Source organism: Sinocyclocheilus anshuiensis, unplaced genomic scaffold (genome assembly GCF_001515605.1).
Source record: "Sinocyclocheilus anshuiensis isolate Anshui unplaced genomic scaffold, SAMN03320099.WGS_v1.1 scaffold1839, whole genome shotgun sequence".
NCBI classification, from domain to species: Eukaryota; Metazoa; Chordata; class Actinopteri; order Cypriniformes; family Cyprinidae; genus Sinocyclocheilus; species Sinocyclocheilus anshuiensis.
The window spans coordinates 123460-139480 of record NW_015551095.1 but is presented as its reverse complement, the minus strand read 5'-3'; the positions used below and the strand labels follow the sequence as shown (position 1 = coordinate 139480).

General features: G+C 37.1%; 1 long non-coding RNA gene across 1 annotated transcript in view; it reads left to right on the top strand.

Moving 5' to 3' along the window:
* The window catches only part of LOC107662678 (uncharacterized), a 19924-nt gene that overhangs the window by 2999 nt on the left and 904 nt on the right, over nucleotides 1-16021 (top strand). Inside the window, exons 2-3 of the long non-coding RNA XR_001631240.1 lie at nucleotides 2663-2837; nucleotides 3119-3193. This is a non-coding gene — a long non-coding RNA (uncharacterized LOC107662678). The remainder of the gene's footprint in view (nucleotides 1-2662; nucleotides 2838-3118; nucleotides 3194-16021) is intronic.

Below are 16021 nucleotides of genomic sequence, written 5' to 3'. Positions count from 1 at the left end.
GCACTCTTTATTATGCAGCACACACGTCAGCAGTGTTGAAGCATTTAAACTGTCGGAGAAAGACGCAAAAATCATTACAAGCACCGACAGCGAGAGACTGTTTAGGACTGCATCACATGTCTTCAATGAGAAGAGGAAGGGCTGATTATTGCTGGTTACTGTATAATGACTGAAATCGCGAAATGGCCTTAAGATTGTTGCTGGTTACTGTATGATGATTGAAATCACAAAATGGCCTTAAACAATTAGTAAATAAACTGCAGAATGTTATGTTTTCTAATACACATGCGCATTGCATGCATTCTGACAGCGCTGCACAAGCTCGCAGCAGATCTGCTTGTTAACCAGGGTTCAAAGTCCAAAGCGCGAGGAAAATCTGCGCTGATACAGTCGTCCGTTGCTCAGTCACATTTTTATGAATTTTTACAAGGCATGTGACAAAGCGATACGTCCGACGTATTCGTAATGAGACATTTATAAATCTGTTGTCAACAAAAATAAGCATTGAGGTCTGCGCGTTTCCGCCCAAATAAAAGTTGAGATTTTTCACACCACTGTATATATATTCTGTTTATGTATATACTGTATTCTATATATAGTACCAGTCAAATGTTTGGACACATGAATGGGAAAGTGTCCAAACTTTTGACTGGTATTGTACTATAATATACACAAAGAATATCGGCCGATATATCGATATCAGCCTTTTTTTAACTCTCTAATATCGGTATCGGCCCCAAAAAACCCATATCGGTCGGGCTCTAGAAAATACTCCTCCATCACTGTTTCTTCCAAAAGCTCCAACATCAATAACTCGAAATGGATAATGTGCATCAACTAATGCCAGAAGGACAATAGAGTGTGTGCCCTTATAGTTTAAATATAATGACCCAGAGTTTGGTGGAGCTTGTAACACCACATGTTTACCATCAATAGCTCCAATGCAGTTTGGAAAGTTCCACCTCTCCTGAAACTCTTTAGCGATTTCCACCCAATCTTGCGTTGCTGGTACTGGCATATATTCATTCACCAACACATCCCAGATGACCTTGGTGACCTCATCCACAAGTGTTCCCACTCTGTAGCTGAAAGCTATGCTCACAAATGAATCTCCAGTTGCCAGAAACCTGTATTAAAAAAAAACTTAATATTGGGTATCATGCAACTAAATCATATAAAAATAAGATATTGTAAACATTTAACATCATGACATTCTGTAAAGCTGCTTTGAAACAATAATGTGTATTGTGAAAAGGGTTCTACAAATAAATCATGTATGTATAATTCTCAATAATTTTTATTTGTTTCAGTGTATTAACTATTTTTCTGTTTCTGTTTTTAAACTGTTTTTCTCTGGATAGTTGAAGAAGTGAGGAAAAAATTGAAAAATCTCAGGGATAAATATATAAAAGATATATATAGAAGAAGAGTGGGTCAGAAGCAGACAGCCAGAAAGTCTGGAAATACTTTCACATCATGTCATTCCTTGAGCCCCATGTGAGAGAGAGGCCGACAAGCAGTAACATGATGGTAAATGAAGAAGAACAGGAAGTTATTCTCACACTTGAGCCAGCCACAGTGCAGATAGAGCAGGAAGTGAGTGGTATCAGTACAACAGGAGAGGATTCACTTGCTGAGAGTGAAAACGAGAACAGCTCACAAATGCCTAAGCAAAGTTCATCAGTTCCTCAGGTACCAATGAAAAGGCGAAGACAGCAGGAACTTTTTTTTTTAGTCACGTGTACTTGAAAAGGTGGATGAAATCTCCAAGCAGCTTAAAGACTGTGGCAATGAGGATTAACTCTTCCTCATGAGTCTTGTACCAGCTTTTAAGAGACTGAGCGAGATACAAAAATCTACAGCCCGCATTGAAATTATGCGGGTCCTGCATGCCATTCAGTTTAAAGAGAAGTAACTCTAAAAACAGATATACAGTTGTATGTTCTCAGACACTGTTAGTAGCCCAACTGATGGCTGATGTTCTGGGTTAGCTCTTTTGTCTAACCTAATGTTCTTATTTATGTAACAGGGAGATATATATATATGCACACAAACTCATTTTTGATTATTAAGAACGCTTTAAAAAAATGTTTTAACATGTATTTGTTTTTTGTTTTTTTTAACTCCACTTAGTAATAAAATTGTATTTTGAAGAGTTATCAAGTATTTTGAAGAGTTATCAAACTATAACAAATGTAATGAAGTTATTGCATTTACCTGAGACAGATGGAAAGCCGCTCCTTTGAAATGATGGGTTTCCTCATGTTTGTTTCTGTCTTTGTGATCCTTGTTGCCACCTTCTCATGAAGTAGTTCAAAAAGTTCAGGGGTAAGCCTGAAGTAGGTCTTGAACCTGAGAGGGTCATTGTAAAGTTCTTGTACCAAATGATGATAGTCTCCCTGCTCTTCTCGGTTAAGGAGTAGTTCATGTACCCATTTTGTCCTCCTCGTTTTCCTTTTATGCATGAGCACATCAATAAGAAGTTTTTGCATTTCCAGCAAAGCCCTGTGCCTGGGATGCATTGTTTAGGCACAAGTAATCTTCTAAATGTTCCTTTAAAATTATATTTCCCTCAAATATTTGCTTACGAAAAAAAAATAATAATAATGACAATAATTAATGACAGGATGACAAACACAAATTTCCGTTATGTTTTATTTAGTTCTTAGTAAATACAAAGGTGATGTCCGCTCCGAGACCGCAACGCGACCACCGCCTCAATTGCACAAAACGCTTCCACTCCAAGAGAAAGCGGCAGCCGCGCGGCGATTCCAACGCTTGGCACGTCCCGTGTGAAAGGGCCTTAACCGTCACTCGTGCCACAGATCTGAAGCAAGGTAAAGCAAACACACATTCCCTGTATTACAATACCTTTAAACTTTTTGTTAATCGTTATTTATTATCTGCTTTGTCAGTTTCATCTAGAATATCCATGTGATGCTGATCAAGTTGATTAAATCCGCCGAACAGTGAACAAATGGGCTGAGGAGCGTTTATAATGGCTTTTTGTTAACCTTAGTTAACGTTAACACTTGACTCTATTTGCTCCTCACGTTGTCTTATTTAATAAAATTCATACTAACAAATTGTTGTCATGATTTGAAATCAATCTTTTCAGAGCAAAGGCAGCGAGGGGTGGTGTGATGTCATTGGCAACAAGACGGCTGCGATACTGATAGGAGCCTAAAATGAAGTAAGTAGAATTCACATTAAACAAATTGATGGGCTTTAGTGTTGTACCAGATGTAATTTGTCATGTTATAAACAGTTATTTAACCCTTGTGCGACCTTTTGGGCATTTTTGTCCTTTTCAGTTTTGTTTTTTTGATAATTTTGCCTGTTAAAGAAGTTGTTAACATGAACATCTGCTGTTTACTTCTCTCAATGTGCACACTTTTATAGCATTAAAATGTGTATTGTTTCATTTGGTTAACTAAATGTGTTTGTTTAAAATATCTTAACCTGTGGGAGGACACCAGCGCACAGAAGCGTTCTTTGTTTACATGAGTTCAGAGTTACTGCTAGTTTTAATGTTAAAGAATGCAATTAACTTCATAAACTAACTTACATCATTAAAAAGGTCTACGACTCAAGCTTCATATCGATCTCGACTTCGTTTTTCATTTACATAACTCCTGGCAGTGGCGTAACTACAGGCAGTGCAGTCGCACTGGGGCCCGTGCCGCGGGGGGGGCCGCAGCGCACGCGGGGCCCTGCCCACATTGCAAGCAACTATATTAATATAAGTTAATAATAAACGTATTAATAATAAAACACAATTAGTACCGAAATGCTTCACAGTACTGAATAAATAAATGAATTCGCATAAATTGTTCTTGTGTTGTAGTGGTCTAATGGTAGAACTTTTGTCACGCATTTTCGAGGTTCAGGGTTCTAATCCAGCCTCGTGTAGTTTTTTTTTTCTGTCATTAAAACCAAAGGTGTTCATCATAATTTATGCCAGGAGTTATGTAAATGAAAAACGAAGTCGAGATCGATATGAAGCTTGAGTCGTAGACCTTTTTAATGATGTAAGTTAGTTTATGAAGTTAATTGCATTCTTTAACATTAAAACTAGCAGTAACTCTGAACTCATGTAAACAAAGAACGCTTCTGTGCATTGGCGTCCTCCCACAGGTTAAGAGATTTTAAACAAACACATTTAGTTAACCAAATGAAACAATACACATTTTAATGCTATAAAAGTGTGCACATTGAGAGAAGTAAACAGCAGATGTTCATGTTAACAACTTCTTTAACTTGAGCAAACACTGCTAATACACATATACATTTGTTAATAAAGTTAATAAAACGAAAACATGCATGTTTTAATGCTAGAGAATAAATGGAAACGATCCACCCACATGCCTCTGCTCAGCGATGGTGCCTGGATCAGTGAGCTGCGTCTCGGGCCGATGACGTCACTTCCAGGGAGGCATGCCCAGGCCTGTTGTACACGCCCCCATCCCTTGACTCCACCCCCATGTCAAAACAGTGCCACAAAGCGAGACGCGCAGAAACCTGAAGCGCAAAGGGAAAAACGTATCGCAAGCTCAAACTTGACTGAAACGCAAAATAAAAGCAGCGTTGCAAATAAATTACTAGATATGGCCATGGAAAATATGTATTGCAAAATCATTGCTTTTGTGCGGTTTCATTTATATTTTTCAATTCTTTATTTTTGTTTGCAAAAAAACATATTTATTTTTTCTCAATACTTTTATTTTCTTTTGCAAAACTTTATTTTATTTTGCAAAACTTTGTTATTTTGCATATATATGTGGCATTATATTGACTCCATACACTTATCAGATATTTCTGTTTCACGTGCCACAATATCGATACAGGGCCAGCTGTATCGATACTCGTATCGTCAAATCTCTGTGACGATACATCGTTGTATCGATATTTTGAACACAGCACTAGTGACACACTACATTACATCAAACATGACAGATCTTTAGATGTCATGATGCCATTCTTGTGGGATGTTAGTTGAAGTTTGTTATTTTTCATCTGTGCTGTGTATTCATGATTTGATCAATCTTTAGGTTTAAATTTCAATCTAATATTCACAAAACAAAAGTATAGTATTGCTTCAGAAGACTTAACATATGTGCTGCTGGTCATTTCTGGTCATCATTACATCTGCATTCATAGCAATTCATCAAAAAATAAAAACTGAAGAACGATGTATTTAACCCTTGTGCGTCACTTAAAAAAAGTTACACATAGGTCCATAGTGGACAAAAATGTCCATGTCAAAAAACTGTCATAAAAATTTGAAGCTTGGGAGCACAGAGGTAAGTTTGGTCTCATTTTAAAGAAGACCCATGGCAGATTATTGTTGAAGTAAAAAATGTTTAAAAAGTGAAACCAAAAAAAAGTTTATGAAAATTATTTATGAACGATATTTTATATAAAATATATCTTTTATGAAACATGTTGAACTCTATACCTGCTAGAAAATCAAAGCCATAAATCTAAACAAGTTGTGTTCCAAATTTGAGGTTGATATCTCAAAAAATGAGCCTTCAGTAAGATTTTGTTTGGGCGCAGTACCAAATTTTCCACCATTAGATGCCAGCAAAACTCTGCTGGTGCACACAGTGGTTGGATTTGTGATTTGCAGTAGAGTTTTTCTCTCTCAAATTTTACAAGAACACACACGCGCACACACACAATTTTTTTTATGACACACATACAAACCACACTCTGACATCCATACCAACACACCCACACAATTATAGCTGCATTATTTATCCAACTGGCTCTATAATATCCAGAAGCAGAAAACAGGAATTAAGCGAGTATTTGCTTTATAGGCCAAACCTGAAAAAAATGGCACCATCTGGTACAAAAAAAAAATAAAAATTTATTTTAAAGCCTTGCCAACAGAATGAAAGCCTATTAACAAAAATTGCATCATTTTACAGTTAAATGGCACTGCGATTAATAAGGAATACAGAGAAGTCTTAAGCTAAGAGTAAGGGGGCGGGGTTGATCTTGTTGCTATGGATGATGTCAGCATGCTTACTAACGATGCACACAGTGATTGGCTGATAGTCTCTGTCAGAGATTTATTCATAGAAATATTGTAGAGTGCGATATGATGCCATATTCAAATAAAGATTTAAAAATAAAAAAGATTTTAAAATGCAGGTTACATATGTTCAGCTAATTGTCAGCATCTTGTGCTTCTCGTAAGCAATTAGTGAATATGCATATAAACAGCCTTTTAATTAACAGTAGAATAATCATGGCCGATAGTAATAGATGCAAACGTAAAAGAAAACCAAACTGGATGCAAGAACAGCTGTTACTTCTTGCCCAACTGGTTAATGAAAACAAGCATATAATCAAAGGAAAATCTGGAGTTGGGATAACCTCCAAAACCAAAGGCGATACATTTTTAAAAGCCCATTATCGTCAAATGTTTCTAAAATGTTTCTGTTACGAGGCAGATTGCCAGCAACAGCTGTTTTAGGATAGTTTGTGGCTTGGTCTTAGTGACTTAGGAGTCCTCTTCACTGCTCCTAACCTTTCACAGATTTAGGAGCTAGTTTTAGTGCTAAAACGCTTTGTGAAATACTCTTAGAGCAAAAATGTAGGAGTCGTAAATTTAGGACACGCCCATTATTTTTAAGATTTTCTCCTAAATCGGCGAGTTATGAGCTACTTTTAGCCTGAAGATGTTTTGTGAATACGGGCCCAGATCTTCTAAAATTGTCATTTGTGTTCTGTGGGAGAATCATCTGGGACGGCATCAGGTTACCGGTGTTTTTTAGTCATATCTGCAGTAAGAATCTTGATCATCTTTCTCCTGGTGCTGTCAGTCAAGCTTTTAGTTTTGTTGTATTCCCTGATGATTACGCGTCTCCACCAGGTTTAGTCTTTAGGCAGGATTTTTTGGACCAGCTGCAAAGAGTTACATAATACAATCATTGACAAACCATATCCCTCTCAGGAACCATTCTGTTAACATGACTCTTTGGTTACACAGTGCCCCTGTTTACATATTAACATGAGTACTGTGATCTGATCACAAGTGGACAGGTCTGAATGTAGGGCTGCACGATATATCGTTTCAGCATCGATATCGCGATTTGCGCATCTGCGATAGTCACATCGCATTATGTGTGATGTTTAGTATACTGATCGTTATATTTATACTGATTTTTTTCTTTGCTCACACAGAGACACTGTTTCTACACCGGACGCGACAGCTGTACAGAGATACCCATTTTAAATACATTTAGTAGCAGAGCTACTGCGAGGGATTTTCAGTGCTGGAAATCCGTTTATCCTTTATTGAAACTTCCGAGTCGTCGAGGAGAGAGCAGGTCACGGTCACTTAGCAACGGCAGAAAGCGCAGGCTCCCGAGCTCTTTGGAAAGAAGGAGAAAGCGGCGCGGCTGGCGTTTTCCACGAGTTTTTGGGGCCGTTCACATGTCGCGCCTAAGTCTGTCTACACTGGACGCGACAAAGCGACCGTTGCAGATCATTTGAACTTTGTGTCAGAATATCACCTACAGCTCAAGTTCAAGTTCAAGTTCAAGTCTGCTTTATTGTCAATTCTTCCACATGTACAGCACATACACACAGAGAATTGAAATTGCGTTACTCTCAGACCCTTGGTGCATACAGATAACACTAACAGTAGAACATAAATACAGATATACAGATTAAGTATAAAATACAACTATACAAATATACAAATAACTTCCTGTGTCTGTTTGCCTCTTTAAGAGGAATCGCTTTATGTATTCCCCAATTGTAAGTCGCTTTGGATAAAAGCGTCTGCTAAATGTAAATGTAAATGAATGTTAATCAAACCAAAAAACCCAAAGTGAAAAAAAAATCACTTTTGTAGCTTTAACACAGATTTGTTAGATTTAATTTATAGTGAAATCTATGCAGTGTTATTTTACATTTGATTATTCAATTTCTTTGCCTGAATACTGTTAGACTTACCTGAAAAATATAAAAGCACTGCTTATTTAATTTGTATCTTTATTTATCTATGCTTGTAATTTGTTTATTTCCTATGCTGATTTACTCGCCTACAAAATCACCCCAATCATTGATTTTTTTTTTCCAAATAGAGCTATATTGAATCATCTGATTTTTTTTCATATCGCAATATATACAGTATATATCGCAGAAAAAAATATCGCAATGTGAGTTTTTTCCAATATCGTGCAGCCCTATCTGAGTGCACCCAAGATGCTCTGGGGATGCATTGTGATATGATCATTTTGACCACATTCACCTCATATAGCCATATTCCTTTATTAACTTTTAGCAGTTTATTATCATGCAAGAAAGGAAAAGTTCACCAAAAATGAAAATGATATTTATAATGAAATCTGAGAGGTTTCTTTCCCTCCATTGACAGCTTACACAACCGCAATGTTCAAGACCTAGAAAAATATTAAAAACATCCTTGAAATAATCCATGTGACACCAGTGGTTCAACCTTTTTGCGAGGTGACAGGAATGTATTTTGTGTGCAAAAACAAACAAACGACTTTATTCAATTTCTTCACTCCTGAATCAAGCCGTAAACAGTGTGCTTCCAGCATAGGGTTCTTCTGTGCTTCAGGTTCTGTCCTGCTTTAGGCGCTTTTAAATATATGTTAGTTTACCACTTCAACATGTGGACTTTTTACAGATTGATGAAGAAATTGTTGAAGTCATTATTTTTGTTTTTTTGAGCTAAAAAAAAACAAAAACAAAATCCTGTTCCTATTCCCTCATAAAATTAAGGTTGAACCACTGGAGACACATGGATTATTTCAAGGACGTTTTTACTATCTTTCTAGGCCTTGAACATTGCAGCTGCATCAGTTGTCAATAGAGGGACAGGTTTCCTTAGTAATATATTCATTTGTGTTCCGAAAATGAATGAAAGGTTTACGTGTTTGAAACAACACGATGGTGAGTAATTAATGACAGAATTTTCATTTTTGGGTTAACTAACCCTTTAACACCCTGGCAGTGATGCGTGCTTTAAAGAAGCAAAACACTCACCTTGAAATCAAAAGCAGTCACAAAAGACATATGTAAATGACCAGATTTAAACAGCAATGTGTCCTGGCTGACAAGTTCTGACTATCGTCCAAGTCATGTCAATGCAAGGTGTGAAAAGGGCCAGAGATTGCGTAGTCACACAGCTACATTTCTTTTTTTTCATAGTCATGTTTAAAATTTGTTCTGCAGAATAATATACAATACAAAAATCACAGACTCACAATTCTGGCTTCATCTTCAAACCTCTGTTGCATTCTTGAAGGGCTTCCATCACTTAGAAGACTGGTGTCATCAGATTCATAGTTTGCATTCTGCAATGAGCTTTCTTCACTTGTGACAGAAGGGACCTGGGCCAAATCTATTGAAAAATGGTTTTAATCAAATGATTGTTAAAATAAAGCTCTTTAAAGCGCTTTCTGATTCTGAAAACAACCACAAAACCTTGAGCAAGATTTAGGTGATAGCCCTGCTGTCTTGCCTCCGGTATGACGAAATAGCATACACAATATTAAGTGCGAAGGACATGCAGAGCACAAAGGGCATTATACAATTCACACATTAGCATTTGGCGACTGAAAAGTGTTTCTATATGCGCTCTATTTTAAGTTTTTATTTAATTTATTTCGTGAGATAAGGCAACTCGCCTGCATGGTTATGGATTTTTTTTTTTTTTCTGTTTTACTAGTCCTCACCTCAATACATCGGCTGCATTTTTTGTATGGTGGAAATAGGGGCCGTTTCTCAATATGCGTTCTTGTCTGTACTTGCATTCTTGTGTACTTGTGAAACGTCATTAGTTGTTGCCCAAGTACTGTTCTAATTCACAGTTCACATCTAGCCAAGTACAGTTCAAATCCCCGGATATGTTCTTGCTCCGCCCCTTTTATCAAGGATGCATCAAAATGTGACTTGTGTGAACTTGAGGCAGCAGGTAACCCACAATGCATTTTGCAACAACCAGCGAGCGTTAATGGCGGAGGACAAAACCCGCATAATTTTCAAAACATTACTATTATTGTGTCATGAAATGTACTTTTTAGGTTTTTTTCAGGTGAGAATGTAGGCTAGTTGTTTAAAACTCAAATCTGCGGTTTATTTATAAAAATGGCGCCTATTTGAAAATTTGCTCCGCCGATTTCGGTGACGTGAGATCCACGCGATCAGCGGGCGCTCAGTGCTCATGTATCCTTCTGACATTTACCGCTGGCTCTGATGTCTCTGTAGTGGTTAAACATGAGGTAAAATTCGTTTTGGGTAAATCTAACAGGCAATCTTTGGTCTCATGAATCTATTATTTCTTCCAGGTCATATCGTTTTGGCTGAGCACAAATTTGAGTTTCATAACTTTATATATTTATCTTTACTGTCGCACAGCGCTGATGTAGCATACGTTTGCCTGAATTGTTTGCTTTTGTCTTTATTTCCTATTATATAAGCAATTAAATACATATTTAATGGCTATTATTGCTCATTAAAACTGACATAACAAAAAGAGGCAGCGAAAAAGAGGTAGTGTTATGTCATACATTTATACATACAGTGAAGATAATCAGAGTATATATGCACATATTGCCTGAACCACATACTAATGTTTTATGTATTTGTGTGTTTTATATTTTATATGTGGTTGTGTTTTATATTTTATTTTGTTATAAGTATACATACAGTGAGTGAAGACAATCAAAGTATGTCTGCGTTGCCTGAACTACATTTTTGTGGCTATCAATATGTTTAAATGAAAACGAAGAGGCAGTGGTGTTTGATATCATATTTCATTTTATTGTAAATACAGTGAGGATAACCGGAGTAGCCAAGGCGAGCTGAGTGACGTTATCAGGTACGCTGCAGAATTAACGTTACCGGACTTGCGTCCTCCAGTTCTCAGAAGTTTGCACTCCCGAGTCGATCTTGTCAAGTCCGAACTTTGCATACTTGGTATTGAGAAACGGCCAGGGTGTGACTTGATGAATGTGTAACACGTCGCGTTAATGCGTTCTCAGTCATGTACATTCATTGGCAAAAGTAGTCACAATTATTGGTTTAGCAACGTTTCTAACTTAAATAGCATTTGAAGATAACTAGTTAAACTAACAGTTAAAACCAACTGTTAAGTGTTCGTGTAGGTGTCAAATTTGATGGGCATCTTTTAGATTTTTAATTACGGTCAAATCGTGTGTAAAGGGCTATTTTTCACTACTGAAAGGGCTCAAACAACATTAATTATTTAAAGCTCAATAGCATTTACAGTCACACACACACAAAGAAACACATAAAAATTACAGTGTGATGAGTTTCCGAATCAAAGAAGAAAAACGCCTACATTTGGCTGCTTTAGAACCTCCTCGAAAACATCCTCCTCAACTTCTGTGTAAGACGAATCGTAGAGCCTGGTTTCGGCGCATTTGGAGGCGGGAATTCCGAATTTCACAAAGGCTGTGAACAAACCAAAACGAGTTTCAGTTCTAAAATTAATAATTCTTAGTCAATGGTAGCTAAATTGTGAAAACACAACTACAAATTTATTTTACAAGCACATTACCTTCATCCAGAAAATCAGAGAGTTTCAGGTCGGCGCCAGAAACTTTCACAAACTTTTGTTCATGGTTGAACTTAACTTTAATGAGCATCCTTAATCCTAAAAGAAACATCAGCAGTTATTTATTTCTAAACGTATTCGACATAATGTGTATTTTTTATTTAAATAGTGTTAACACAAGAAAAGCACAGAAACGCAGTTAGACTTACTTTCTCCGTCGCGTGCAGACAAAATGGCGTAATCGCCCCACAAGGCAGAAGCAGTGTTGCCAACTAATTTTCTTGGGAAGTTGCTAAAGGAAGGTTGATTTGTTGCTAAAAGTTGCTAAATTATGTTGTGATGTCATTGCGCAATGACGTCATCACGTAATCAAGATGCAAAATTGTCACTGCATCAAATCTCAGCAAAAAATATATTTTATGTTAATTTCGATTTGTTCGTTCAATAATATTAATGCATAATATAATAATATAAAAATATAAATAACTATTTTTAAATACAATATTGAATTATTGAACACGTACACATTTTTTTTAAATTACAATTTGTTTTTTATTAACATTTTATTTTTTTATTAGCTATTTTTTATTTAAGTTTTTATTAAACTAGTAAAACTACACATTCTGAACAACGCTGTTTTAAGCAGTGTATTAGTAGTTTGTTAGTATGCTACACTACAGACACAGAAAAGTCTGTAAAAATAGTCTACTATATGAAGGAATTTTCCGTATTGATTTTTCACAGGTTTTTTACCTGCATTTTAAATTACGCATTGTATTTTGTGTTTTCGGTTTACAGGGTTACAATGGATAATGGATAACGGACAAATTCCTGGAAAATTACTACCTTTTCCATTTTTCTAGAACAACTGATCAACAATCACAGGTACAAGCTACTAACAAGGTGTATCACATCACGTGAATTAAGTTAACTGCTGTTTGCAATTGTTCAATAATAATTAGGTGTGTTTGACATCAAAGCACCGCGAGATCCGTCTGCTCTCTATTCTATTAGCTCTCGCGGTGCTTTGATGTCATACACCGATCGGTCTGCGCAGCGCCGCTTCAAGTCGAACACACCTAATTATTATTGAACAATTGCAAACAGCAGTTAACTTAATTCACGTGATGTATGTACTGCTAGGTATCTTTGGTTTCCTCTTTTTGTCTAATTTAGATGGAAAATGTGTGCCTTTTTATGTTCAAGTCACTTATCAAAAGTTGCCAAATAATAATAAATAAATAAAAATAGCTACATTTGTTGCTAGGTGCTTTTGGAAGAAAAAGTTGCTAGGGTAATCTGAAAAGTTGCTAAATCTAGCAACAAAATTGCTAAATTGGCAACACTGGGCAGAAGTCGTTGAGGGTGGAGTCAAGACAATTTGGCGCATCTTTTTGCACTTTTAGTGTAAAATAAAATCACATCATGTTGCACCCTGCAACTACACAGACAGGGTGTACTCATCAACACTGTAGATTGTTAATTCAACATTTTGGGAATTATTAACATTTAACACTGCATGTTTTACACTGGTGATTTTACTGTGTGCACTTGTGATCGATATGATACCTCTTCATTCACTGCTACAAATTGATGGCGGTCAGATAAGTACGATTTGAACCATGCTAATGCACTTCCATTAATGCCAACAAAGTTTTCTAGTTTATTCAAGAGAATGTTGTATAGAGAGATACAACCACGGTCAGATGATAAGAGCAGGTCATTTGTAACTCTAATTAGAGCAGTCGCGAGAGAATGCTTTTGATGATCTGTGTGCTTTTTTTGAAGGGGCAAGTGAAAGAGAATTTTACTTGCCCGACCGGACAACTAATCTAATCTTATTAAAACATCGAATTAGGGAAGCACCAAAATTTCGGCGAGAATGATTCTGATTTTATTACACTTGGTGTAAACGGCAATTCATAATGGATAATCAATCGTAACAAGGTCGCGGCAGTTGAGACTCACGTGAGACAATCTCATGGAGAAATCGAAACAAATGAACAACTGCACACAGAAGACTGTGTACTGCGGTAAAAAAAAAATAGTTTTTATATTTATTACATAAAGCCTAGCGTAATTAATTAACATGACACAACTAAGAGAGTGCAGTTTTCCCCGAAAATCAGTACGATTGTAAATTCGACATTGATTTTAAACAAGACTTCAAACGAGTAGTTAATATTAAGTGACTTAGGGCATACATTTTAGTACAATAATGTCAATGTGACTGTTTTTGCTCGATTTGTTTAACGAAAATAGTTCCAAACAAACTTAGCAGCAGAACTGTCGCACATCTCTGAGCAACACCGTCAGCGGTGATTTGTTAGGCTACTGAATGATTCGAATTTTTGAATTAATAATTTGAGTCAATGAAGTTCATAAAGTCATTACTGCTGTGCTGTTGGGAAATGTCATCACCTGTTGATGCTTTATTTTTCGTTAATTTAGCCACTGTACTAAGGGGGTTATGATTGTTTTCTTCTAAAAGAGACGAAAAGTAATCAGATTAGGGATGTCTTTCCGGGCTGCTCTCTTTAGTGTGCGAGTGTGCTCATTATACCACAGTGTCAGACTGCTTTCCTTAATCTTCCTTAAGCGTAAAGGAGCAACCGTATCTAAAATGCTAGAAAAGAGAGAGTCCATAGTTTCTGTTACATCATCCAGTTGTTCTGAGGTATTGGATATGCTAAGGAATATTGGATATTACTTACAAAGCAGTCTTTTGTGGTAGAAGTGATGGTTCTACCATACTTGTAAGGAGAACCATCATGTAAGGAGTAGAATTTACAGTTTTAGCTATATGAAGTTTGTGTGTGTGTGTGTGTGTGTGTGTCATGTTAATCAGACTAATCACCTTATAGGCTACTTCATTTACTTGATTTTCTAACTCAATAGCTCTCAAATGTAACCCATTGTAGAATCGCTGCTGTCTCTTTATGAGTGAATGGAATATTCATGCCAGACAATGCGGAGTGATAAATAACAGTGAACGTTTGGACTAGGGGTGTCCTGGGATTTTAGTGCTATAGGCTACGTGCTCTATAGTGAGATTGGCGGGCAAAGGTAACCTGATGTAACTTTTTTTTAGCTTCTCCCAACTGCCTTTATCTTCACGTTTTTTGCTTTCCATCACGAGCCCACTCTCCTTCGCATCAGTTTCGGTTTCTTATAAGCATTAAGCAAAAATAGATTGCATTTGTCGGCCGTCAACGTCACTTAATCTGACACTTTTTTCTATGAAGATGAACCAGCAGGCTGACGGCCGTCTGACTTCTCCAGAATGTCCAGATGGCCAGTCCGCCCCTGCCCATATTCTTTTTATACTTTGCTTTTCACTGTGAAACAGAGCACGCGCCGGGAGAGCCAGCTGACGACGTCGATTGTCTTCCATTTGTTTATCTCCTCTAGTCACGTTTGATCTCGCAAGATAAAATTGGTTAAGATTTGAAAATCATCTAGTGTGCGGCCAGCTTTACTGAGGATGGATTGTCTCCTGTTGCTAATGCAGTTACACCAAGTTCCACAGCTAATACTCATTACTCTTTAATGGATATGGAGTTAACAGGAGAAGCAGCTTTAATTCCTCCTATTGTCACGGTTTGTCAAGGGAGGACCCAAACGCAGAATGAACAGGGGAAACAGAGTTTATTAACAAAATGGGAACACAAGAGGACGAGGCAGGAAGACAGTCCACACAATGGGCCAGAGCACACATCAGGAGAACAGGCAGGTCGGGGATGGGGTAGCTCCTGACTCCGAGGCAAAAGGAGACTAGGTAGCTCCTCAAGGAACCACAGGCTAGGCCTAGAAGATGGTAACACATGAAGCACAAAAATGCCTGACAGGTCAGAAGACTCTTCACATCGACCAGGGAGGACTCAGGAAACAGGGCAGGAACCAACTCGACAAACACACAGACAAGGCAACAGGGGAGACAAGAGATAAACACCGATCCAAAGAAAGAACTTACAAATAAATGACTAGAGGGGATAAACAAGAAATAAAACAAAGGGGGAAAAAAGTAATAAAATAAGTTCTAGAAATATTTAACTGAGACTTATGAAAACAGAGGATAACAAAAGGGAAAAAGCTGAGAATAAATTACTAGAACTAATCAAAAGGTTAATTACTAAAAAATAAAGCACTAAACCACAAGTCTAGAACTAGGTTATTAACTATACTCAGGAACAAATAAAAACTAGAATTTAACAGGAGGAAAAAAAACAAAACCAGGCTGGATGCAAAACACTGAAAGCAAAGACCAGAAAGGAAATGAGCACAATATAAAGGGATCAGAGCACACGAGGATCAGGTGAACACAATTGGACAAACAAGGACTAAACAAGGGGGCGTGGTGATTGAAAATGAGGAGGCAGGACAAGAGGAGCACATGGCCAACACAAACAAAGACACAGCCATGTGCTCAGGCACAAAATAAACAAAGACACA